At 49.4% G+C, this 25,690-nt stretch overlaps 1 long non-coding RNA gene across 1 annotated transcript in view; it reads right to left on the bottom strand.

Annotated features, from left to right (window-relative positions):
• Nucleotides 1–6,721: 6,721 nt before the first annotated feature.
• The window catches only part of LOC122210810, a 36,124-nt gene continuing 17,155 nt past the window's right edge, over nucleotides 6,722–25,690 (bottom strand). The window contains exons 3-4 of the long non-coding RNA XR_006198264.1: nucleotides 8,497–8,704; nucleotides 6,722–8,078 (exon numbers count right to left, since the gene is read on the bottom strand). This is a non-coding gene — a long non-coding RNA (uncharacterized LOC122210810). The remainder of the gene's footprint in view (nucleotides 8,079–8,496; nucleotides 8,705–25,690) is intronic.

The following is a 25,690-nucleotide window of genomic DNA, read 5'->3' as shown; positions in this document are numbered from 1 at the left end:
TTGAAAGCACTTGCTCTTTCTTCTTGTTTGAAAGTCTCCCATCACTAGAATCATAATAGCTAACACTTACTTCCATAAGAGGAGTGGTCTAGCAGTCCTCTAGGTTTAGGCTTTTTTTTAAAAAAAAAAAAAACTTATTTCAAATAGTTCACAAAACAATTCCATAAGGTTCAGTTGACGCCGTCATCATCGTTACTGTCATTGTTACCATTCCTGCTCTCACACCTACTCCTGCCATTTCTATCACAAGCAGAGACTGGAGAGATCCCCCCGAACAGTGAGACAGAAGCCCGGAACGTTCCCTGCCACATCACCTCCTTATAGTCCGTTCACTACGGGCATCTCTAAACCCAGTTATTCCAGCGCACTATCCCAGGTTTCTCTGTAATGTGACTAATCAACCTTATCGATCTGTTTCCCCCAATGACATTTCCTTAGAGTGTGACACATCCCATCAACATTTGCACTGGTCCAAGAATCAATAAGCCTGGTGATGTCCAGGAAATGAGAGGGTGAGACAGAAAGAAAGGGAATGTGTTGCATTTGGATAAAGTCTCTTGGGGTGTATTAGATCGTGTGGTGGCCACCCGGAGAAAGAGAAGGGCAACTTCCCAACAAAGCAATGCTTATCTGATTTCCGCTATAATTATGTAAGCAGGCAAGGAAGTTAATATGTTCCGTAGGGCCAGCACATCGCCCAGATTCATAATCATAAAAGAGGCTTTGTGGAGATACGTAATGAACCCCTATCGGTGCCCAATTAGCAGTCTCTGTTTTCTCCCTCTTCAGCCTCTGGAGTTTCAGATTTAGACAAAGGAACACCTTGGCCTAGTTGTTGAAGCACTCACAAAACACTCTGTCCATTTTACAAAAAGGATTTGGGATTTTGTAGTTTCCCTTAGACAAGTGGCTGTTTATAGTGTATTATCCTTGATGAGAGAGGAAAGGAAGGAGAGGACGAACAAATAACAAGAACAACAGAAATAGAGAGCTCAGCTCTTTCAAGTTCAACTGGAAAGGAAGACAGACGGAGCCACTCTGGAATTAAACCATAGCTGAATAGGATAAAAAGATTTTGATTTAAAAAATCTAATCACATAAGGACACTTGAGTGGCTCAGTCGGTTGAGGGTCCAAGTCCCGGTTTCGGCTCAGGTCATGATGTCACAACTCGTGGGTTTGAGCCCCGAGTCGGGCTCTGTGCTAACAGCACTGCACTTTCCTGGGATTCTCGCCCTCCCTCTCTCTCCGCTCCTCCCCCCACTCATGCTCTCACTCTCTTTCAAAATAAATCAACAAATAAATGTATAGAAAACCTAATCACACACTTTTCAGAGTATACCATCATTCCAAAGCCACTTGGTTTGTCTGGCTTTTCTGTGTTGGATCCTAAGACTTGTTACACCATTCTTGGGGCTCTTCCCAGTATGTTGGCTCAGCACAAATGAACACTGGATCAGTGACCCTTTCTCTGCCTGTAGAGAAGGAGACCTGATTCTCCTCAGTACACATGGTCGTATGAGGACCCAGTGAAATTTGAAGTGGGGCAGCACTTAGGAAACCCTCAAGATCTAGCCATGCAAGGGGAATTGTTTTGATTATTTGCAACCCAAATGGCTGTCTTTCTTTCTTCCCATCCATAGATATACTGACAGATGTACAAAGACTCTCCTTGTCTTGAAAGCTAAAGGTTATCTTTTTGGTAAGTTCTTTGCTTCCTCAATTCATTATCTGCCCCTCTTGACTACTCAGTGGACTGTTGGGGCAAAAGATGGGGCCAGAGAGCATTTGGTATCCGAGCATCAGGACCCCTGCTCCCCTCCACCATGAGTTGCTGTGTAACTCCAAGTAAGTATTCCTTCTCTGGGCTACAATTTCCCCACTGATACAGTTGGGGTAATTTTGTTCAAGCGGATGTGGGTCATTTCTTCAATTCCAAATACCAACATTTCATTCATCAGTGAGGGTGGTATCAAGATTTACCCTTAGCATCCTTTTAAAGTACCATTTGCTGACACAGAAACAAAAGCGTCTTGTAGAGAAAAGGTCAGACACTGAATTGACAGGAAATCCCAGTCGGTCTTGTCATGGAGTAGGTCCAAGAACACCAGGAATATTGGCTTTGCCCTAGGGCATTGGGCCAGATTCAGCACAGATGCCCTCCCAATGCCCTTTCTACACCCCCATCTGTTTGCTTAAGCGAGCATTCACTCATAGCATCTGATAGGAGAGGCGCCTGTAACAGAAATCTGACCATGGCAGTGAAAACAAATAGAATTTCTGTGTGTCTCCGCACCATAAACCCAGTGGTGGGCGGCTAGGGCCAGTATGAGTTCTCAGCGATGCCAGCAAGGACCCAGTCTCCTCTCCACTACTGCTCTGCCATTCCAGTGTGCTGACTCTTCTCCTTGGACAAGACAAGGTGGAGCCTCATCCTTTCAAGATGGCTGCCACACGCGCACTGTGGGCAAAGATTAGCAATCCTGGCCGGCAGACGGGGGGCAGAGCAGAACTGCAAATCATCTCCTCTTCTTCAGATTTTACTCTTTCACCTGGGAACGCAGCCCTTCCCAGGATTTCCACCAACATCTGACTGGTTAGGGCTGTGTATCCTGACCCCTCCTAGCTTCACAGGAAGCTGGGAAACAAAACAGTTGACGTTCCTGCCCATACAAGAGAAGGCGAAGGAAAAGGTGGTTGGAAAGGTACCTTGTGAGCCATCCTGTGGGATTTGTCCTTCCGAATTTCAACAGACAGGGGCTGGCGGCCTCCGATGGCCTGCACCGTGGGCTGGGAACCCTGGGAGGTTTCAGGCAGGAGAGACACAAACAAACAAGTCAAACGCAAGGCACCGAGTGAGTTAGAAACGGGAAGGGCAGTGCAAACGTGGACTGCCAGCGGGATCTGAGAATGGAACGGGCAGAGCTCAAGTCCCTAAGTGGGATCAGGAGGGAGAAAGAGCCACACTGAAGTCCCGCAGCTGGTGCCACACCAGACCAGGCGACAAAGCCCCCAGCGCTTACCCTGGGGTGCTGGCAATACCCAGGCATGGCACTGCCCAAGGCGGCTTTTTTAGGGCAGCCTTGAGAGCACTGATCTTTTATTTCTTCTAATCATAAAAGGAGAATGCAGTCTATAAAACGCTTTTTAAAATGCAGGGGAAAAAATGAAGAAGGAAATGAAAGTCACCTTGTCTCCAATGCTCCTATTTTGGTGTCTTCCCTTGGGGCTCTCATTTCACAGCATAAAATAGTTGTTTGCAGTTCCAGTGGTCACGGGTCAAAACCAAATGCCCCGAGAGTCCGGGGGGAGGACACGCAAGCTCGCCGGTCCCCACAGTGTCGGCCCCCGGCGTCTCTTTCCCTTGCCAACATTTGCCAGCCTGCTGTGCCTCCTGCCCAGACGTCAGCTTGGCGAGGTGAGCCACAGACACACATCTGCGATCCCAGGGGAGGAGACCGTGGCCCAAAGGTCTTCCCAGAAGTGTCTGATCGGCCAGGCTTGGGACACATCCCTCAGGGGGAGCCTTGCAGGATCGCTGTGAACGAGGGGAACTACAGGTCACCATCCCCCCAAAAGAGTGCCAGACGCTCTTTAAAGTTAGGATGAAGCTGAATACAAGGTACTGTTTGTGGCGTGAACAAACGAGTCGGTGAGGGAGTTCGGTTCACCCACTGAGCCGCCTCTGGTGAACTCATCACAAAACAGCAGTGTGTGTCTGTTACAGAATAAAGAAGGGAGCCCAGAGAACTGAAGTGATGAGACCCGACGATTTCTGAACCCATTCCCCCGGTTCATGCGGCTAACCATCGTCAAGATAAATTGACCCACGAAGAACATAGACCAGAGCAGGGTGTGGAACAAACAGGGGGAGGAAATAGACACCTGTCGCCGTTCATTTTCCTTATTGGCACCCGTGGTAGCGAGTGCGGACTGACTACTTGGTCCAAGCGGGTGTAGAGTCCCTGTGAAGGCTTATGCAGCTGGCGGACCTCAGGTCCTGGGGGGGAATTCTTCTACAGAAGCCTGGCGTTTCAGCCCCTCTGCTCAGCTATCACAGGCAAAAGCATCTCTGTCTACTTAGGAGGCCTGCTAATGCATTTATTTCAAACCTGGGGTGCCTGGTGGCTCAGTTGGTTGAGCTCAGGTCATGATCTCATTAGTAGGTTGGAACCCCGCGTCGGGCTCTGTGCTGACAGCTCAGAGCCTGGAGCCTGCTTTGGATTCTGTGTCTCCCTCTCTCTCTGCTCCAATTTCTCTCTCTCTAAAATAAATAAACATTAAACATTTTTTTGAAAATTATTTCAAATCTACTTGCTTTTCACTAGAGAAACAAAAGAGCTTCAAACTAAACAATTCAGAATCCCCTCCAGGAAAGGTCTGGACAGAAGATTCCCCACTAACAGAATTTTATCTTTAAATCACCCAGAGTTTTTTTGTTTTTGTTTTTTTTTTAAAGTAATGCATATTTTATAAAAATATAAGCAACGCGTGTTCATTGCAGAAGTTTTGGAAAATACATAAAGATATGGAAGAGGAAATAAATATCAGGTAAAACTTCCCCCTCCCGGAGACAACCACTATAACGTCTCATATAACATCTCATTTGATCTCCTGTTTATTTTATTTTTTCCTAGGCATATGTCAACACATTTTAATTTTCTCTTCCTCAAATTCTTTCACGAGTGAATCAGACTCTTACTACCTTGTGTAAATACTCACCACCTCTCTCGAAATGTTTTATTATTCAGTCCTGCGAGGCACTGAGCATGTCCGGGAAACATCCTTTGATACATTGGTGCAGAGAGCTCTATAATTCCAAATGGAATTTTCTGTGCAGGGTCCATTATTATTTCATACGGCATTACAACTGAAAACATAAACTTTCCACAATTTTCCCCCCTTATTTAATGAGGAATTCCAGAAGGCGGACAGTGAAGAAAGGGAGTGCCCAACTTGGGCATTAACACAGGCGGGCAGACTCAGCCCAGCTTGCTCTGACCCTTCATTCCGACAGCACGGTGCACAGGGGTGTCAGAACTGGAAATGAGTGTGGAAATAAATGATCTACTTGGCTATATGGGGGAAATGAGGTCCTCGGGGGGTATGTGCAGAGCTTGCTTTAACACACATCTCGGCGTACTATAACTTCTGGTTTGTGCATCTATTTCTTGCATTAGACAGAGATCTTGGGAGCAAGACCCATACCTCATCAATCATGGGATCCCCAGGGCTTATACAATGCCAGGTACATAGATGCTGCCCAAGAAATATTTGCTGACCTCAACTCAGAGTTTGGAGGATTTGCATCAGGTAGTTGATACCCTGGAGGACTAAGGCGGGGGCTCGTGTGGTTCCGTGAATGTGTGATGGATGAATGAATGAAAAAAAAAATAGAGGGGAGGAAAAAAGGAAGGGGAGGAGGGAGAAGGAGAAAAAGAAGGGAAGGAAAACGTATCAGGCAATGTCTGTCTGCGGAAAGAGCATGCAACATTGAGGTCAGAAGACCTGATTTATTCCTCAGCTCTTTATCCCCTACGTGTGACCCTTGAGCACCCGTTTTCTCTTTCCCTTTCTCAAGAATCCATATCAGGGCCCCTGGCACAGAGCTGTACACACATTGCTAACGTGTGATGATCGTGTAATGATAACGTGCAATGTTACACGTGATAACGTGTAACGATCGGCTGAACGGCACATCGCAATGGGGGCTGAGGCCCAACCTCTTCTAAAAGGCTGTAGTGGAGAAGGTCTTGTCAACCCCATCCACCGGATTGACAGCCCTAGAGAATCAGAGCCCCACGTCAAGGAGCATAGGCTCATCAACCCCAAGGCAATCAGAGCGCGACCGCCTCCCTGGTCTTCTTCCTCCAGTCCACCCTCCATGAGGTCAACTGCCTCATACAAATCTCCAAATACAAATCTTGCCATGTTGATAGCCTTTAGAAACAAGAGAAGGTCCCCTTCATGAGGCATACAAGACCTTTTAGGAACAATCATTGTACCCTCTCCTGAGCCTCATCCCTAATCCTTCTCTCCTGCACTCCAAGAAAACTCAACTCTTCAAGGGCACAACCTCTAATGTAATACCTAGGATGTCCCCGTGCACTTGACAGCCTGGCCAGCTACCAAAATGACAGGCTCATTCTCCTTCAAAGGCTACAGAGTGGTCTCTACCATGCTCCATTCCTTCCAGACTCCATTGAAAAGGGCCCAACTCTATGGGGATTTTCCCAACTGTCGTCATCTCCAGATCCACTGAAAGAGTCAGGCACAAAGCTTCTGTGACATTTATGTCACTGGGCTAATGCTAGTGTGTGTCTGTCTTACCCTCCCAGACTGTAATCTCGCTGAGGACAAGGTCTGGGGTTTATCCCACTTTCCATCCACCATGCTGTGCGTGTGGCCCAGCACGAATAGTGGAGATGGTCATGGTACCCCTTCCCTGAATAAACCTAGCTCAGGCATCTTTGGGTAGCATGGATTTATTAGCGGGTTCTCCAAACACAGGCACTTGGATTTTTAAGGCATTATTCAGTGTTAGGTTAATCAATTCATATCATCTACCGCCTAGAGGCTCCTTTTACTTAGGGTTTTATAAAGACATCAAAAGGTGAGTTGAGATTGGATTAAAACTGTACAATAAATATAAATAAATAAATAAACCATACAAAGTTAACTTGAATCCCATAGTATAGTCAGCATGTAATACCCTTTGAAATTTTATTTTTCTTAACTCAAATCTCTTCTCATTAGGGAGGTGGTAACACTGTCAGTCTGGTGAACTAGAGACATTGTCCAATCTCTCCTTTCTGGCTTCTCCTTCTCTCTTTGCCTACCTGATTCCATGTTATTTTGTTGTTGTTGTTGTTGTTCTTTTACACCTCCCAACGATATTCGAAGGGATAGTTGATCTCTCTGCACAGGGGTGATATATATGCTGCAGAGAAAGCTGATTCCACCTGTTCAAGCCGATCCACTTCTGACTACCAGTAGTGTTCCTAATTGGCCACTGTACTAACCTGGGCAACGTTATAGCCCAAGGAAGAACATTCTTTTCCAACATCTGCAGTTTAAGCAAAAGGATAATGAGCTAGAGTCTGGGCATGGTGTGTGTAAAAAGCTTCTGAGGGTTCTGTGGGGAGATTTTTATAGATAATTGAAAAAGCAGTTGAAGATTCACTCCTTCATTCCCTCAATCATATGGTAAACATGTCTTGAGTACAAATGAGGTTTCAAAACCGAGCAGTCACCGGATATTTGGAGGAACAGGTTATCACTCTGCACTATAGATGGTGGTATGGAAGTGGAGACCTCTGTCCAGCTCTGCCCATGTGGGACCCCTCCTCACCGCCCCCCTCCTCCCCCAAAGGAGAAAGACTGGGTTGACATCATTCTGGAAATGGATTCTGGGCCTGAGATTCGCCAGGACCAGCCCATTCAGAGGCACCAGGAAGGGCTGTGAAGGAAAGAGACATCCATTATGCATTCTCTGGGAACCTTTCTTTCTAGGGCATTCCCACCCTCATCTGGCAGAGCCTTGGGGACAGGCTGACAAGATGATGAATGTCAGACAGGAAAGAAATGGGTTCAAAAGCTGAGGGCTAATTGGCTTGGGATAAACTCTGACTGGAGGAGACCCAAGCAGAAGGCCATTGCCCTGTGGTGTGATAAGCCTGCGGAATGCGGAAAGCTTCTCAGGCCTCAGTCAGAGCCACAAGGGAGGTGATAATGGCCACCGCTATTGAGCGCTGAGTGTATGCTCTGCACTGTTTTCACATAAGCACCATTGAATCAATACAGCCACTACCCTTACTTTTAGAAGGTTAGTTAGGAATATGTTCTCAGACAAATCATAGAAAACTAGACTAAGAGTGGCTTTAAAAAACTGGAGGTTTTTCGTTGGGCACGAGAAGTCTGGAGGTAGAGAGTTCCCAGTGTTGGTTGGGCTCTTTGGCGATCATAGGAAAGATCAAAGCTCCGCTAGTTGTTTTCTTTGCTATTTTTGCCAGCTGCTTCATGGTTGCAAAATGGCTGCTGTCAGTCCAGCTATCACATCCGTTACCAAAGCACTTCTATCTAAAAGGGAGGTTAGAACAAGAGGAATATCACATCACTGGGCAGAGCCGATGCTCTCCTCTCAGCCTCCTTGGCTTTGAATTCTCTCTCCCTCACCTGTTACCTGAGCGATCAGGGTCAAAAAAATAACTTCTCCAGGGGCGCCTGGGTGGCTCAGTCGGTTAAGCGACTGACTTCAGATCAGGTCACGATCTGGCGGTTCGTGAGTTCGAGCCCCGCATCGGGCTCTGTGCTGACCGCTCGGAGCCTGGAGCCCGCTTCGGATTCTGTGTCTCCCTCTCTCTCTGCGCCTCCCCCGCTCATGCTCTGTCTCTCTCTCCTTCATAAATAAATAAACACTTAAAAAATTAAAAAAAAAAAACACAAAACTTCTCCGCCTCACGGTCTTGTCATCTGTGAAATGGGGTAATGACCATACCACGCTCACGGGTGTTTTGCAGATTGAAGGAGCCAGTGCATGCCAAGGGCCTGCCCGTTACCACCACGTCAAAGAAGCGTGTTCCATAAACGCTGGCTGCTACCACCGTGTGCCGATGACTCACAAACCCCCAGCCTCCGGCCTGACCTGAGTGCCGGACGCATTGAGTTCACCTCTCCCTCGATAGTTTCACCCGGCTGCACAGATCCTGGAAGGAAAGAGAAAAGATGACGACAGGCCAGCACCTCCGGCCTTTCCCTCTTTTCTCCCCACCGCCCGGGGCCGAACCATCGTCAAGCCCTCATTTCTAATCCTCACCAGCCTAATGCGCCTGCCAGTCACCGGGGGATCTTGCTACCTCGCGGAGCCTGACCACCCCCACCCCCCAACCCCAGGCCTGGAGATTCTGAATGGTTAGCAGGCTCCAGGCGAGGCTGCTTCTGCTGGTCTGCGACCCTCACTTCGCAGAGCCAGGCTGCACTGTGGGCAAATCTCCGTGCTCTCCGGAACCCCAGTGCTCCCGACATCGCCACGGCTGCAGCCGCATCGCCACGGCCCAGAGGTGGCGACAATGGCAGGTGGCGCTTCTCACCGCTCCCGGGCACTGTCCTGATGCTTGCAGAGTCGTGAACTCATTCAGTCTCTACGCTAATTCCTTCCAGTGTGGGGATGGAGGAAACTGAAGCTTGAAAGGTCACGACGGGTATTTCAGCCGATGACGAACGCGGCCGGGGTTCACACCTCAGTCTCCACAGCCAGGGGACGCTGGATGCGCCGTGTGAAGTCAGTCCCAGGTCTCACGGGGCAGACGACTTGAGTGCCTGGTGTCAGACCTCCCCTGACGCGTGTCTGATCGCAGCCACAGCTGCGGTGGCCGATGGTGGAACAACAACCACCGAACTCAAGAGAGCTGCTGTATTTCCTCTTGTCCGTGCAGAGTCCAAAACCGGGTGTGGGTGTGGAGGATGCGTCCCTGGAGTGACCCTCCAACCGTGCGTCAGTGCACCGACCTTCCGTTCTCAGAGGGGCACCTCTGGAAAGCATTCTGGACACATCTCAGGGGGTCCGGCAAAACCAAAGCCTCCTCCATGGCAGACCCTCCTGGGTGCCTCCTGTTCCCTCTGTCCCCTTCTCTGTTCTATCCCTCTTGCTTCCTGAAGCCAGCTCTAAAATGAACTCTTGGCACCCAGGGCTTCCCTCAGTCACTGCGTCTGGGGACCATCACAGGGCCCAAATGGGCGCGGTGAGTGGGAACAGGGTTTTAGCTAGAAGAAGGAGGAAGAAAGAGGAATCCGCTGTCCAGGGGACCTGTGCTGCGTCAGGAACAATCACGCAGGCCAGCTCATTGAATTCCAGATGGCTTCGGGCTAAATTTAACATCCCCATTTTATAGGGGAGGAAATTGAGGCCCCAAGGGCTGGAATGCCTCATTCAGGTTGCAGATGGCTGATGATTCGGACAGGACTCAAACCGCCCTCTGCCTGACTCCACACCCCACGTTCTCTCCCCTACACCACATCGACCAGAACGTTCCATCAGGAGATTCACAGTTCATTGTAATGATGAGGCCATAGGAATGGGCATTTATTCATCTCTCTGCCCTCCTCAGCGGGAGTACAGTGATAATATTTGGACAGTTTAGAATAAACGTCACCACACATCTCTCAGCTATGACTTCGCCCATTTCTAAAGACAGGGATGAGTCCCTCACCAAATATTTGCACAACTTATTTGATTTTTGCTGACTTGTGAACATACATCTCCTAAGGACACATGTAAGGCTTCCTTTTGTTTACTTTTTGGGCTCATCCTGCAAATAAATCTAGGGCAGGGGCCACTGAGGCATGGCTGAGAGCCGAGCGGCCCGCACGCTGCCCTGGGAGGGCTGTGTGACCTGAGCTTGAGGGTCTGAGGGAGGCCTGGTTGTGCTTTCTTTCTTGTGCAGCCCCGTCCTCCTGGTGACAGACAACCCCACAGTCCCCAAGGGAAGGAAAACAACAAAAGTAAGACAAAGCTAGAAAAAAAAGCAGGGGGAGAGGCCCCTGGGTGGCTGAGTCAATTAAGAGTCAAACTCTTGGGGCACATGGGTGGCTCAGTCGGTTAAGCATCCGACTTCGGCTGAGGTCCTGATCTCATGGTTCACAGGTTCGGGCCCCGCAGCGGGCTGTGTGCTGACAGCTCAGAGCCCGGAGCCTGTTTCAGATTCTGTGTCTCCCTCTCTCTCTGCCCCTTCCCTGCTCATGCTCTGTCTCTCTCTCTCTTAAAAATAATTAAACATTAGGGGGGCATGGGTGGCGCAGTCGGTTAGGCGTCCGACTTCAGCTCAGGTCACGATCTCGCGGTCCGTGAGTTCGAGCCCCGCGTCAGGCTCTGGGCTGATGGCTCGGAGCCTGGAGCCTGTTTCAGATTCTGTGTCTCCCTCTCTCTCTGCCCCTTCCCTGCTCATGCTCTGTCTCTCTCTCTCTTAAAAATAATTAAACATTAAAAAAATTTTTTTTTTTTTTAAAAAGAGGCTGATTCTTGACTTTGACTCAGGTCATGATCTCTTGGTTCATGAGTTTGAGCCCCACACCAGGCTCCGTGCTGATAGCTCGGAGCCTGCTTTGGATCCTCTGTCCCCCCGCCCCTGCCCTTCCACCTTTGTGTACTCTTGCTGTGTCTCTGTCTCTCTCTCAAAAATAAATAAACATTAATTTTTTTTTTAATTTCTCCAAGAGTAGAATCAGTCTTCAAATCCCAGGTGTCTCAGATTGATTCAGATACCGTATGAAAGAAACAAAGTCCAGGACAACTGGGTGAGCCTAGAACCCCCATCCTAGAGCTTCTGAGCTGGTGATAACCGACTTTAAAACCCCATACGGTGTTTTATAGCTCACCTGATAAAATTCCTATAGAAGTCTGTTGGGAAACACACGATAAGAAGGAGTAAACACTCAGCAAGGGCTCAGGCTGCAGGAAGGCAGCAAGATGGGCTTTCTGGTGGAATCCTGAGGTCAGAGGCTTGGCCGGCAGTCAGGCCAGGACTCGGGTGAGGCAGGGGGAGAGGTCTACGCTACAAAGGGTGAGGGGAGTGCGAGCGCACGGCCACATCTGAGTTTGGGAGCGTCCTTAAACTTGGCGCCCAGGGCCCTCTGCTGCCTCAGTCTTGTCCCAGCTCCGGTTATCATATGACCTTTTCGGGACCCACCGTCTGCGGGCCTTAGGCAGCTCCTTCTGGACCTCAACTTCCCGACCTGTATAATGGGGAGGTGAGCCTCTACATAACGCCAAAGGTCCCTATTTAACACCACTGCTGCGATTCTGCGTATTCCGTCTCTGCCTCTAGACAGGAGGCCCCGGGGAGTCCGACCGGTGCCGGCTCACCCCTCTGCCTCTGCCCTAATGAACCCTTAGTGGGGCCCAGTAGGTACGACTTCTGCCTTCTGCCGAGCAATCGCAGCAATGACCGGACGGCTTTGTTTCCCTTAGTGCTGCCAAGCGCTAGCCCCAAGCTGGCTTCAGAACCCAAGAGACCTGAGCTCAAATGTCAGCTCCACACTGACCAGACGAAAACTTGAGATAAATTACTAAATTTCTCTGTGTGCTTCAATTTCCTCCTCTGCAAAGTGGGGGAAACACTAGACCCTACCTACGCAGACGAGGGCCTCACAGAGGACAGCGGTCCTTCTAGAAAGATCACTCTCCTAAGTAGCCTCAGCGGAAGTTCCGGAGACAGACCCCATTGGTCTGCTTGGGTCAGGTGTTCATCCTTGGGCCCATCCTGTGGCTGAAGAAACAGAGTGTCCAGCATGATGAGGACTTCATGCTGACTTCTAGACCCCACTTAGCCCACAGGAGCGGGGAGTGGGGGAGGTCCTCAAAGAAATTAGAGCTACGGCTCACAGATGAAGGACGAATGTGGGTCATCAGGAAACATCCACTCCGTGGAGGGTGCATTCAGTCCGTCACAGCATTTCAGAAGGGTCTAGAGAGTGGGGCTCTCCGTGAGACAGCTGCGTCCAGGAGAAAGCTGGAAGCCAGTCCTCGGAAGGTAGGGCTGAAGGCACCGGGCATGCCAGAACTGGATTCAGGACATCAGGTAATACCCCTCTTGCCTTCTGAAAATCCTTTGTCTCTAATTTTTTTTCTTAAAGTTTTGCATCTTTAACCATTGCCCATAAAAGCATTTAGCTTAATAGAAGGATATTTTGGAAAATAGCTATTACTATGAAAACAGAAAGGAAAAACACGAAAACTTCGCGGCATTAGTTATCTGTCGCTGTGCAATGAGGTTACCCCAAACTGACCGGCTCAAGGCGGCACACGCGTATTATTTCCCAGTATCTGTGGATCCGGAGTCTGGACACGGGTTATCTGGACCCTCTGGGAACCAGGTGTCGGTCAGGACTGTGTTCTCATCTGCAGACTGAACTGGGGAAAGACTCGCTACCAAGCTCACATGGTTTCGGACAGCGTTAAGCTCCTCGCGGCTGAGGGACACAGCCCTGTTTCTTGCTGGCTGTCAGCTGGAACCTGAGACCATCGTCATTTGCCCTCAGTTCCTTGTCTCGTGGACCCCCACACAGCTGCTGGCTCGTCAAGCGAGAGGGGGACAGGAGCTGTAACATTCTGTAATGTAGTCACGTGCATCCTGTCACCTTTGCCGTACCCTATCATTTGAAGCAGCTCATAGGTCCTGGCCCCCCTGGGGAACGAACACCAGCAGGTGGGAATCATGGGGGCCACTCTAGAACCTGCCCGCCATATTGGCCAGTCACTGCGTCAGACTACATGAGCAACGAGCGCAAAATTGAGCTTCCAGATTATCAAGAGTTTGGATTAGGTGTTCAGACAAGATCTGAACCAAATCTGTATAAAACTGCCAGGTCTTTATCTATCACTTCCTAGCTCTTTGACCTTGAACAAGTTACCCAGTGTGTCTGAGGTTCAGTTTCTGCATCTGTAAACTGAGCGGGAGTAGAGGTACTTTGTTTGTTATGTCGTAAGGTGTAAATGAGTGAATACGTGAAAATGCTTTCATTAGTCCTAGTGTGGATTTAGTGCTTAAGAAGTATTAGCATTCACACACACACACACACACACACACACACACACACACAATACATGTGTGCTCTGAACCATGTGCTGTATTTTGCTTATGTCAAAACTGTTCAATTTGAATGCCCTGCTTTACAGTTGGGGACACACACCCCCGAAGCATCCGTGTGACCTTCCAGAGCTCTCTGAGCTAGTGAGTGGCTGAAGTAGGTTGGAGAACCTTCCAGACGTCCCCACAACTAGAATGTTCCTGAGTGATCATCTAAGCCTCGGCCCCCTGCCCCCAGCCTGCTTTCACGACGTCTCCCATGGGAAGGAAGACAGTGGCCAGGAGGGTAAGACCACTTGCTTTCATTTGCTTTACAATTTGGGCTTCTGCATAGCTTTTTGTTTTGGGGGGAAGGGGTTCAGCAACTGGAAAGGTTTAAGCAAACAAACAAATAATTAAAGGAATAAACACATAGGTGCAGAGCTACTGGCCTCTCCCATCCTTCTCGCCTCACAGAAGAGGAGATCGAGGCTCGGGGAAGAGACAAGCTGGCCTGGGTCTCAGTGCTGCTTGACGTGTGATATCAGGCACAGCACCCGGATCCCGGGCTCCCAGCTGCCATCCCTCGAAGTCCCACCCAGCCTCTCTGCCCATGAAGTCCCATGGACAATTTTACCCCGAGTTTGAGTTGGAGAAGTGAAGCCATTTTTAAAACACCCAGTTGACTGGGCTCGCTGTCTCCCTGTCCAAAACAACCACGAACACCACTGGAAATACCAAACTAATGACGCCTCAAGCGGGCATAACTTGAGGAGTGGATGTGTGTCGTGTTCATCGTGGACTGCATTACTAAGCAGTGGAATGCTAATAAAATGCGTGCAATAAATTGCATTTTAAAAGCATCATGGGAGACGGAGATGGCTCTTTTAAGAAACCCTATAAGGAATAGTTTGATAGAGTAAGAAGAAAAAAAAAGCCTTTAACAATGGAATAAAAATCACTCATTTGAGTCTTATAAATCTAGACTGTGGTATATGGGGCTTCCTTCGAGCCTATTGCGTTTTATGTATGTAGCATATGCTTGAACACTCACAGATAAATCAGCTGGGTAAGTATGGCTGGAAAGCAGCGATCGGTTTCCTCTTCCCTAGGTGCTCCCCGTTCCTGCCCCCAAAACATCTACTTCCACCCCGGAAATATCCAAGTGAGAGAGGCCAGGGAGGTTTTGAGAAAGGAGACCAGATCGGCTGGCAGGAGACCTGAATTCTAGCGCTTGGATTTTTAAGCAGTTCAACCTGTCCTTTCTCTTAGCCTCCATTTCTTCATCTATCACATGGAAATATTATTTGCTCAGCTGAATTTAGAGGGCAATGCTGAGGATCGAAACAGATGGCAAATGCAAAAGTCTTGATCAAAAGACAACGAGCCGGGGGCGCCTGGGTGGCTCAGTCAGTTAAGCATCCAGCTCTCGGTGTCGGCTCGGGTCACGATCTCACGGATCGTGGGATCGAGCCCCGCGTCGGGCTCCGTGCTGACAGCACAGAGCCTGCTTGGGATTCTCTCTCTCCCTCTCTCTCTCTCTGCCTTTCTACTGTTCATGCTCTCTCTCTCTCTCTCTCTCTCTACCCCCCCCACTCATGCATGCTGTTACTTTCTCTCAAAATAAATAAATAAACTTTAAAAAAAAGGCAATGAGGCAACATGAGCGATGAGACCGCCCTCTTGACCCTCATCCCAGGCACAGCCATCATCCCATCTTGCAGATTGCACTTGAACGAATCCTCTCTCCCTTCCCCGTGCCATGGTCTGACGAGGGCCTACCCCGCCTTTCACCGGTACTATTCAAACAGGCTCCTCCCTTGTGTCCCAGCATCAAGGTGGCCCCGCCTCCAACCCATTGTAGTTAGCGCTTTTTTTAATGCAACTCTGAATGACTCCCCTTTGGCTCACAAGGAAGAAAACCGCTCAGTTCCTGCATCAAAGCCCAGCAGAGCCTTCAGGGCTCAGCCTGCCCATGTCTCCGCCCTTCTGTGTCATACTTCACACAGCAGCCATACTCAACTTCTCGGGTTCACCACACACGAGATGCTATTTTCCACCTCCAGGCATTTTCCCGCGCTGTTTTCTCTGCCTGTGGCCACTCGTGCCTGTAGGCATCGGCCAAGGCGAGTGAAGTTCCTCCGCAGTAACAAGCATCCCCTAGATCCCGTTCCGCACGTTCAACGTCGTCTCGGGAGGAGAGGTGGGGGACGTCCGCTCGCTGTCATTAGTCTGCAAGCCAGGCTGTCAGAGGCCTCATCTCAGCTGGTGCCCCTGTGACCACAGCAGCAGGGGGCGGAGAACGTGGCAAACCGCGATTGCCTTTTGACACTTGTCCATTCAGCTCTTATCTCATAGGCCAGAGCAAGTCAAGGGGCTGGGAATGCCCTGCCCTCGCCCAGAGAGCAGCCAGCCAGCAATCTTTGAATGAACAGCTATAATATTTTCCACACCTTCGTTATCGCTGTCTGCCTGGTAAACAGACGTGTATCTTTAGGCTCCTCTTAACTGCCTTCTCCTCCAGGAAGCCTGCCTTTTTCACACTTCCATCATGGACAGCACTGGACTTGCTCTGGTTTGTTCAGTTTCTTTCTCCTTCAGGGCACTCCTCCAGGGCAAGCACCACGTCCCTAAAGGCCCCAGCACAGAGTCTGGAGAGCGGAAGGAGCCAAGCGTCTCCAAATCAAAGGAACGAATGTTTAGGTAAGTGGTTCCCCAACTGGCTTGCCGGGCCCGTGTACCCCAAAGTCTCCCGGGTGGGACGGGGATGGAGGGAGACGTGTGAGAGCTTCTAAGGGATCTGGAGCCAGCCGAGCTTCCCCTCCCCTGTCTGGCAACTCCAAAGACAACCATGGGGGAGGGGGAGGGGGGAAAAAAAAAGTTAGAGAGGGAGGGAGCCAAACCATAAGAGACTCTTAAAAACTGAGAACAAACTGAGGGTTGACGGGGAGTGGGAGGGAGGGGGAAGTGGGTCCTGACCCTGCTTAGTTACTTCCCAGCCGTCCATTTTTATCTTTTGTGCTTGTCCAAGGTCTTCTCTACACCCTCTCTACCCCCTTGACCGTTCCCTCCCAGGTCAACCTTGCCTTCCCAGTAAGAATTTTTATAAAATAAAATAACTGCACTTCCCAGCCTCCCTCACGACCCTGGAGAAGTGGACGAGACTAGACTCCAATTTACCGACGGACGAAAGAGCACAAGGCGGAGAAAGGACGCGCCCAGGTCAAACCACTGGCCCGCAAGGGATGGAGTTGGGGTCCGACCCCAAACCTCCGTGACCCGCAGCCCGGGCCACACTGGACGCTGGTCAAAGGGAAGGCTGACACAGGCCTCGCAGAACAGGCTCCGGGCCCCCAGTTACCACGATGCCTTGAGGCCATGCCTGACCCTGCTCCCCGCATCTGCCCTGGTTAACCCTCGAGGCCCTGGGCTCAGCCCCCTGGACTGGAGCTACCAAGCTGACCCCTCGGCCCTACTCCTCACTGAAGACCGGGCTTTGTCTCCATGGAACAATTAGCAGCTACCGTGGGCAGCAGGCAGAATCAAAATGAGAGGCCAGGACGAACCCCAGTTCCTGCTGTGTGACTAGCTAACAGATCACTGGCTACACAGAGCCTCAATGTCCTCTTTGGGGAAAAAAAAAAAGTTAACATTACTTTGGCTTGGCTTAAGGATTCAATGAGTTCATGTACAGAAAACACCAGGTCGGGGCGCCTGGGTGGCTCAGTCGGCTAAGCATCCGACTTCGGCTCAGGTCGTGATCTCGCGGTTCGTGGTGTTCGAGCCCCGTGCCGGGCTCTGGGCTGACAGCTCGGAGCCTGGAGCCCGCGTCGGGTTCTGTGTCTCCCTCTCTCTGTGCCCCTCCCCTGCCCTCTCTCTCTCCTCCTCTCTCCCTCAAAAATAATAAATAAAGGTGAAAAAATTAAAAAAGAAAACACTAGGTCAGTATCTGGCATGCATAGGAGCTTAATACACGAGAGTGCCATACGCCTTCACCAAAACGTGCTGTCGCTCTGTCCTTGGGGGCAGGGATGGTTGAGAGGAGTGCTCCTCAGTGGGGCCCACGGGCTGCCACCAACCCCCAAACTCCATTTCCCATCTGCAATAAGATAAGGGGCTTGCACCAGACGCAGATCCCCTAGTCCTCGGCCTGCCCTGCCCCAGGTCCTTCCCGGGCACAGCCGGGATGCAAGCAGGAGGTGCTTAGCGCTGCCTGAGGGTTCTCCTCAGAATTCAGACCTGAAGGAAGCGATGGAGATACAGCAGGTCCACGCGGGGCCGAGGGCATTTCCTCTGCCTGTTGCCCAGCGGTGGGGGAGGGATCTGGGCGCCTGGCCCTTCCGCTGACCTTGATTTCCCTCTGGCTCTGTCTCCTCCACAGCATCTGGCTTCCATCACTGGACAGATGATATTGGGCCCCAGGCTCCTCGACCTCCCAAGGACCCTGAGCATCAATCGGACTTATCAGAATTGCTTATTCCGGCCCGAGTAACGTGCCAAGGAAGATGGGGAAGCAGCCTGGACCCAGTGGGAGGTCAGAGATCAAAGTGAGGACGTGGAACCCTGCCCAGGCCGGGTCCAGCCAGCACCAAGGACTTGGGCCGTCTCAGGCCAGCTCAGCTGTCCCGAAGTCCTCCGAAACCTCCTGCCGCCTCCTGCCTCCTCATCCCAGGCTCCTTGCAAGGGCTGAGCCAGCGCTGAGCAAGTCAGATTTGCAACCTTCTTGAAAACAGAAAAGACCTCAATAAGAGGCAGTTGTTTTCATCATTAGCATTATTATAAAAGAACGGGTGAGCTTGCCTCAGTGCTCAGAATGATCTCTCCAGATCCACGCCAGCCTTTCCACTATTTTCCGGAAGGATGAAGAGAAGGGCACGAGCCACTCATTCTGGACTCAGATGTGGAGCTCCAGCTTTAAAGCCCCACCTGCCGAACCCTCTCAAACTCGCCGACACTGCACCTTGGTGTCCTGAACGCACAGAGGAAGATGATCAAATCCCACAGAGCCCGCAGAAGTCAGGGCCTTGCCAGTGTCTCAGAGCTTCCACGTGGCTGAGCTGAACTCAAAGCCAACTTGGGGTAGCCGCCATTTTGTGTCATTCCAAAGCCCAGCACTGGGTTCAGGACACCACACTGTGTGCACAGAGTAAGTGCTCAAACCCAAGTCCCTCAGGAAAAACCTGAATCTGACCACAAATGAACTCAGGAGGCAGATATGTAGTGATACAGGACACCCGAGGAGGGGACCCCAGAGATGCCGTTGCCATACTTGAACTTAACCCAGAGCCCCTGTCCCCAGATGCCCACCACAGTCTCGGGGGAAACCAGCTCCCAGAAGCCACCCACAGCCAGCACCAAGGATGCACTTTAGAATCCAGGGGGCTGAGTTTTAGTTTTAACAGCTTGACCAAGACATAATTTTCACACCATATACTTCACCCAGGAAAACTATGCGACGCGGCAGGTTTTAACGTATTCGGAGCTGTGCAGTCGTCACCACGATCAGTTTTAAGAACATTTTTGCCACCCCTAAAAGCACTGGTATGCTTTAGCTATCACTCCACCCCCACCCACCCATCTCTCCCCACCTCAGGGAACGGATAATCTACTTTCATCCCTATTTATTTGCCCATTCTGGACACTTCGTAAAAATGGCCTCATACGGTACGTCGTCCGTCGTGACTGGCTTCTTCCACTCCGAGTTACGTCTTCATGATTCTTCCTTGTGTGCACACGCCATGCACACAGTTGTAGCGGGTGTCAGCACCTCATCCGTCTTCGTGTCCTGATAATATTCCACAGCACGGACGTGCCACATTTTATGCATCCATCATCAGCCGATGGACATTTCAGTTACTCTTACGTTTTGACTATTACGAAGAATGCTGTTAGGAACACTCAAGAACAAGTTTTTGTGTGGATATTCATTTCATTTCTCCTGGGTGTACATCCAGGAGTGGAATCGCTGAGTCACGTGTGACTCTGTTTCACCTTTCGCAGAACTGCCACACCGTTTTCCACGGTGGCTGCGCGCACCGGCTGTGTGTGACCCCGTCCATTTCTCCTTATCCTGGCCCACACCTGTTACTGTCTGTATTTTCTATCATAATAATCCAACTGGACGTGACGCAGTATCCCGTTGAGGGTTTGCTTTATTTTACCCTCATGATGAAAGATGTTGACTGTCTTTTCATGTGCTTCTTGGCCTTTGTATATCTCCTTTGGAGAAAAATCTGTTTGGATGAATTTCCCACTTCCAAAAGCGAGATGTCTTTTTATTGTCGACTTGTAAGAGTTCTTGATATATTCTAGATGCAAGTACTTTCTAAGATATATATGATTTGCAGATCTGTTCTCCCATCTCATAGGCTATCTTCACTTTCTTAATGACCTTCACCAAGCGTGAAAGTTTTTAATTTTGAAGACGTCAAAGTGCTTTTGGTTTCCTATCTAAGAATGCTTTGCCTAGGGACACAAAAGCAAAAAATGAACTACTGGGACCTCATCAAGATAAAAAGCTTCTGCACAATGAAGGAAACAATCAGCAAAACTAAAAGGCAACTGACAGAATGGGAGAGGATATTTTCAAATGAAATACCAGATAAAGGGTTAGTATCCAAAACCTGTAAACAACTTATCAAACTCAACACCCAAAAAAACAAATAATTCGGTGAAGAAATGAGCCAAAGACATGAATAGACACTTTTCCAAAGAAGATATCCAGATAACTAACAGATACATGAAAAGATGCTCAACATCACTCATCATGAGAGAAATACAAATCAAAACCATAATGAAATACCACCTCACACCTGTCAGAATGGCTAAAATTAACAACTCAGGCAACAGATGTTGGTGAGGATGCAGAGAAAGAGGAACGCTTTTGCACTGCTGGTGGGAATGCAAACTGGTGCGGCCACTCTGGAAAACAGTATGGAGGTTCCTCAAAAAATTAAAAATAGAACTACCCTATGACCCAACAATTGCACTACTAGGTATTTATCCGAAGGATACAGGAGTGCTGATTCAAAGGGGCACATGCGCCCCAATGTTATAGCAGCATTATTGACAATAGCCAAAGTATGGAAAGAGCCCAAATGTCCATTGACTGATGAATGGATAAAGAAAATGTGGTGTGTGCGTATATATATGGAACACACACACACTTCATTATATATATATGAAATGAAATGAAATCTTGCCATTTGCAACAACATGGATGGAACTAGAGTGTATTATGCTAAGCAAAATAAGTCAGAGAAAGACAAATAATCACATGATTTCACTCATATGTGGCATTAAGATACAAAACAGATGAACATAAGGGAAGGGAAGCAAAAATAATAGAAAAACAGAGAGGAAGACAAACCGTCAGAGACTCTTAAATACAGAAAACAAACTGAGGGTTGCTGGCAGGGTGTTGGGTGGGGGGATGGGCTAAACGGGTGATGGGCATTAACAAGGGCATTTGTGGGGATGAGCACTGGGTGTCAAATGTACGTGATGAATCACTAAATTCTACTCCTGAAATCATTATTATACTATATGTTAACTAACTTGGATTTAAATTTTAAAAAAGGAAGGAAGGAAGGAAGGAAGGAAGGAAGGAAGGAAGGAAGAGACAGAGAGAGAGAAAGAGAGAGAGAGAAAGAGAGAGAAAGCAAGCAAGTTTTGCTTAAACTAAGGTCATGAAGATTTACTCCTATATTTCATTCTAAGACTTTTAGAGTTCCAACTCTTATATTTAAGTCTATCATCCACTTTGAGACAATTCTTATGTAGGATGTGAACAATGGGATACAACTTCCTACCTTTGCGTGTCGACATCCACTTGCCCCAGCATCTTTCATTGAAAAGAAAATTCTTTCCTCACCAAAGCATCTTAGAACACTTGTTGACAATCCGTTGACCAAAAATGTGAGGATTTAACTGTGGGCTCTCACTTCTATCCTTGTTTATCTTTGTACCAGAACCACTTTGTCTTAAATTCTACAGGTTTGTAGTGTTGAGGAATTAGACAAGCCCAGTAGGCTGAGGTGTCTCAAATGACTTGGGAGCCTCCAATGTGCAAACCAAAACCTATGGTACAGCCAGTACACTCAAGTCCAAGAAAATGAAACCGAAGAACAATTGATCGCAGTCCACTAGACGTTCCCAAATGCGGCAACTGCTCAAGCTATTGCCAGTCACATAACTTGCTTGCTCTCTTCCATGTCTTCTCTGTAAAAACCCCTCCCTTAGCTCCTGTCCAACCACTTTCTGTGGGGTGCCCCACCCAATTGGAATTGATGTTTGCTCAAAGAAACTCTTGAAAATTTTAATGTGCCTCAGTTTATCTTTCAACGGCAGCAACCTTTGAAATTGAGAAATGTGAGTTATCTAACTTTGTTCTTTTTTTTTTTTTCTACTTTGTTTTGGCTGTGTTGGATCCCTTGAATTTCCATATCGATTTTACCATCAGCTTGTCAATGTCTGTAGCAAAGTCAGCTGGGATTGTGTTGAATGTATAGATTGATTTGAGGTGCGTTGCCATGTTAACAATATTAACTCTTCTGATCCTTGAATGTAGATTCTCTTCCCATATGTTTAGGTTTTCTTTGATTCCTTTCAACAATATTTTGTAGTTCTCGGAGTGTAAGTTTTGTACTGATTTTGTCAAATTTATTCCCAGGTAGTTTATCCTTTTTGATGCTATCGTACATGGAATTGCTTTCCTAATTTCATTTCTGGAATGTTCATGGCTAGTGTAGAGAAACGCAGGCTTCCCCCACTATCTGCAAGCAGAGTGTTCCAATGAAAACCTTCAGTAAGCCAAAATGGTGCAAAGCAAGGAAGCGATCACCATTAATTTATATGGAAAAACTTCAGAGCATCCCCAGACCCCAAAAACAACCCTCCTGGGCTTTTCTGATCGCTTAGGACCCATGTTGCTAAAGAAAGCCCAAAGTAAATGGAGATGAAGCACCGATACAGACACAGGTCAAAGCTCTGGGGCTTGATGCAGAAATACTTAGTGTAGTTCCTGGGAACACTGCTGGCTGGTGTCACTCTCAGAGTTCGGGGTGCCCTGCCTCCATAGCGGCTTGCTGCTTTTTCATAAAAGTGAAAATCCTCTTGAGCTTTCTTTCCGTTACCAAAATCCGTACCAATGTAGGTCTTTCATGAAAGCAAAGTGGTGTACTGTGAGCTTTTGAAAAGCGAGGGATACCTGTGCAATCAATCTTTTATATTAATCATACACTAGGCAAACCTGAAGCCCTTTATTACTTCTTATAGTTTTTTAGTGGATTAATTAGGATTTTTATTTCCAAGTCATGTCATCTGCCAAAAGAGATGGTTTTCTATCTTTCTTTGCAATCTTTTCCTTTTTCTTTTTTTTTTTCACCTAATTATCCTTGCTAGAGCCTCCAATACTATGTTGAATAGAAATGGCACAAATAGACACCCTTGTCTTGTTTCTGGTCGTGAGGGGAACACTTTCACCTTTCACCATTAAGTATGTTCGCTCTGGGTTTTTTTGTAGATGACAAAATTCTATTTCCAGTTTGTTGAGTGTTTTGATAATGAAGGGGTTTGGGCTTTTGTCAAATGCTTTTTCTGCATCTATTAAAGATGACTGCGTGGGTTTTGTCCATCAAATCGTCTCCAGGTGTTGACAAATGTCCCCCGAGGGGCAGGGGGCAGAAATCAACCCCAACTGAGAACCAGTGCCTCCGAAGACAACGGTGAGAATTCATTGTTAGGGCGCCCACTGTCTACTCCACCATCTGGGACATAATAGACACACAGTGGAAAGTAGGCTATTTTGACGATTATCCTTCCCCGGGATGCTAGGCAGGGCCTGGAGGGAAGTGTGTGTTTAATCAGGAGCTGCCCAGCCTGCCTGAGGGGGCTCCTTCGGGCCTTCGGCTATAGAAGCCTCACTGCTAGCCCAGATGACTCCAGACCCTGGATGGCTCCAGACCCAGTGGAGACAAGTGGATTCGACCACCCGCCGTGGCTTTCCGTTAAGGCCAAATTCTGCCAGGTCCTCCCCAAAGCCTGTTAAGAAAAAACCGAGACGGGCACTGCATCTTTGTGAGGCCACTGCTGGCTCAACAGCCCTTAGCTCTGGCCTGCCCTGGTGTTGGCTCAAAGGGGCTGGCTGATGGGCTCAACCCTGATGCTTGCAGTGTCCTTCACTGGGAAGGGCTGGACCCCCGAGCATGGCAGCAAGAAAGCTCGGAGGCGGAATTTATCCAAACCTTAGATGCCGGGTGCTTTAAATGCAGCATCGCTGGTCCTCAAAGCAACCTTCGGAGGGGCCATTTATGACCGTTTTATTGATAAAAAAAAAATGAGGATCCTGGAGGCCAGGTGAGGCCATAACAATAAATGACAGTGTGGGTAGTTAGAACCGACAGCCTTAATCCAATGCCTATAACATAACTACCACTCAACCACGTTGAATCACATGCACACACACACGCCACACCATATACTATGTAGGCACCCACACCACACAGCACATGCACACACAGACACACATCGCACCCCCCCACATACACACGCTGCATACATCACGTTCGCACATGCGCGCGCACATCTGCCGCTTCCCGGAAGTCTCTAACTCACGTCTTCTTGAGAGGCAGACCGGACAGGGTGTCCAGGCATCTCATGTTTAAACGGTGGCATTTGCAGACCTCTGTGTTCACCTACAGGTGCTCCCCCTCTGAATCCCTGTGTCTGACTCCGAACGGGTGCGTCCTGGGCCAGGGGAGAAGCAGGGGGCTCAGTCGGTCTCTGAGCAGGGGAGGCGCGAGCCAGGAAGGGAGGGCAGCTGCATGCACGGGACAGAGATGGGAAAGGGCAAGTGGCCGTCCGCTCACTCCTGCAGTCCTCTGCCTACATCGATATTCGTTGAACGCCCACCATACCCTGGGGGTGCAGAGTAAGAGAAGACACAGCCTCTGCCCCCGGGGAGCTCTTGGGACGATGGGGACCCAGATGCCACAACTCAGCAGGAGACGATCTTCCAGGGTGACCGTGCGCCCGCGCCGTTCCAGCACGTGCCCAGCAGACTCAGGGCTTTCCTCCCCACCAGCTCACGGGGCAGTGCCCGGGGCTCACGAGGCAGTGCCCGGGCACCTTGCGGTTGCACCCTGCCTCTGCCAGGGGCCCCCGGGCCCACACGCCAAGCCCCGCAGGCATCTGGTGGAAAGGGTCACAGTCGTGTGCCCGGTGCTTCCTTTCCAAGGCCTGGCACGCGGCAGGTAGCAGCCGCTGAAGCATTTCATGCGGGAAAGAGAACCGGTCGCAGCTGGAAAGGGGGCTCTGCCCACAGGGTGGAGGGTGGGTTACAAGAGTCCACACTCACACTGCCGGCAATGAGGCAGGCAGAGAAAGTGCTGCTCGTCGGGGCGGACTTGGGCAGTGGGTGTGCACAAGGGCAGGGCTGTTTTAGAGAGATCTCTGGGGGTCGGAGGGCAAGCAGCCTGGTCTCTCCTGGAGGCAAAGGCCGCGTGCTCTGTGCCCCTGTGACTGAGGTTCTCTGCTTTCGGAGAGGACGGAAGGAAGGAGTAATCAAACGTGCAGCTTTGCCTCTCTCTCTCTCTCTCTCTCTCTCTCTCTCTCTCGGAAATCAATAGAAATGGACGCACCCAAGCGTGGGTGACTGCATGAATGGAGAGACGAGTTACAGGTGCTTCAGTGTCAGAGCTAAAAACGATATTAAAGGGCACCGGGTCCCAGGCTTCCCCACCGAGCCCCCTTGCCTGCTCACACCCGGCAGCTTGGCATTTATCTGTTGCCCGGGAGCCTGTGGTGTGAGCAAACTGCTTAGAAGGGGTTTTAGTAACGCAAAGGTCCTCTGACCTTCTCGTCCCACGAAGAGATCACGCGACCCGAAGCACCCTGGGCCACGCACATATTCAAATCGACCTGTTTCTAAGGAACACCCCGGCCCGACTCTGTGCTGACTGTCAGGCTGGGGGCTGCAGTTAGGCGGTGGTGAATAACACATCTCCCCTGTCCTCCCGGATCCCGCAGCCCAGTCGAAGATCTGGAATGCGTGGACTCATAACTAGGACGCGGGAAGGAAGCGGCAAGAGGTTTCGTAACAAAAGCCAATGCTCGTAATGGGCGTAAAAC

This window comes from Panthera leo, chromosome F2 (assembly GCF_018350215.1).
Source record: "Panthera leo isolate Ple1 chromosome F2, P.leo_Ple1_pat1.1, whole genome shotgun sequence".
Classification (NCBI taxonomy): Eukaryota; Metazoa; Chordata; class Mammalia; order Carnivora; family Felidae; genus Panthera; species Panthera leo.
The sequence above is the reverse complement of the archived record's forward strand: the minus strand, read 5'-3'. Positions and strand labels throughout refer to the sequence as shown.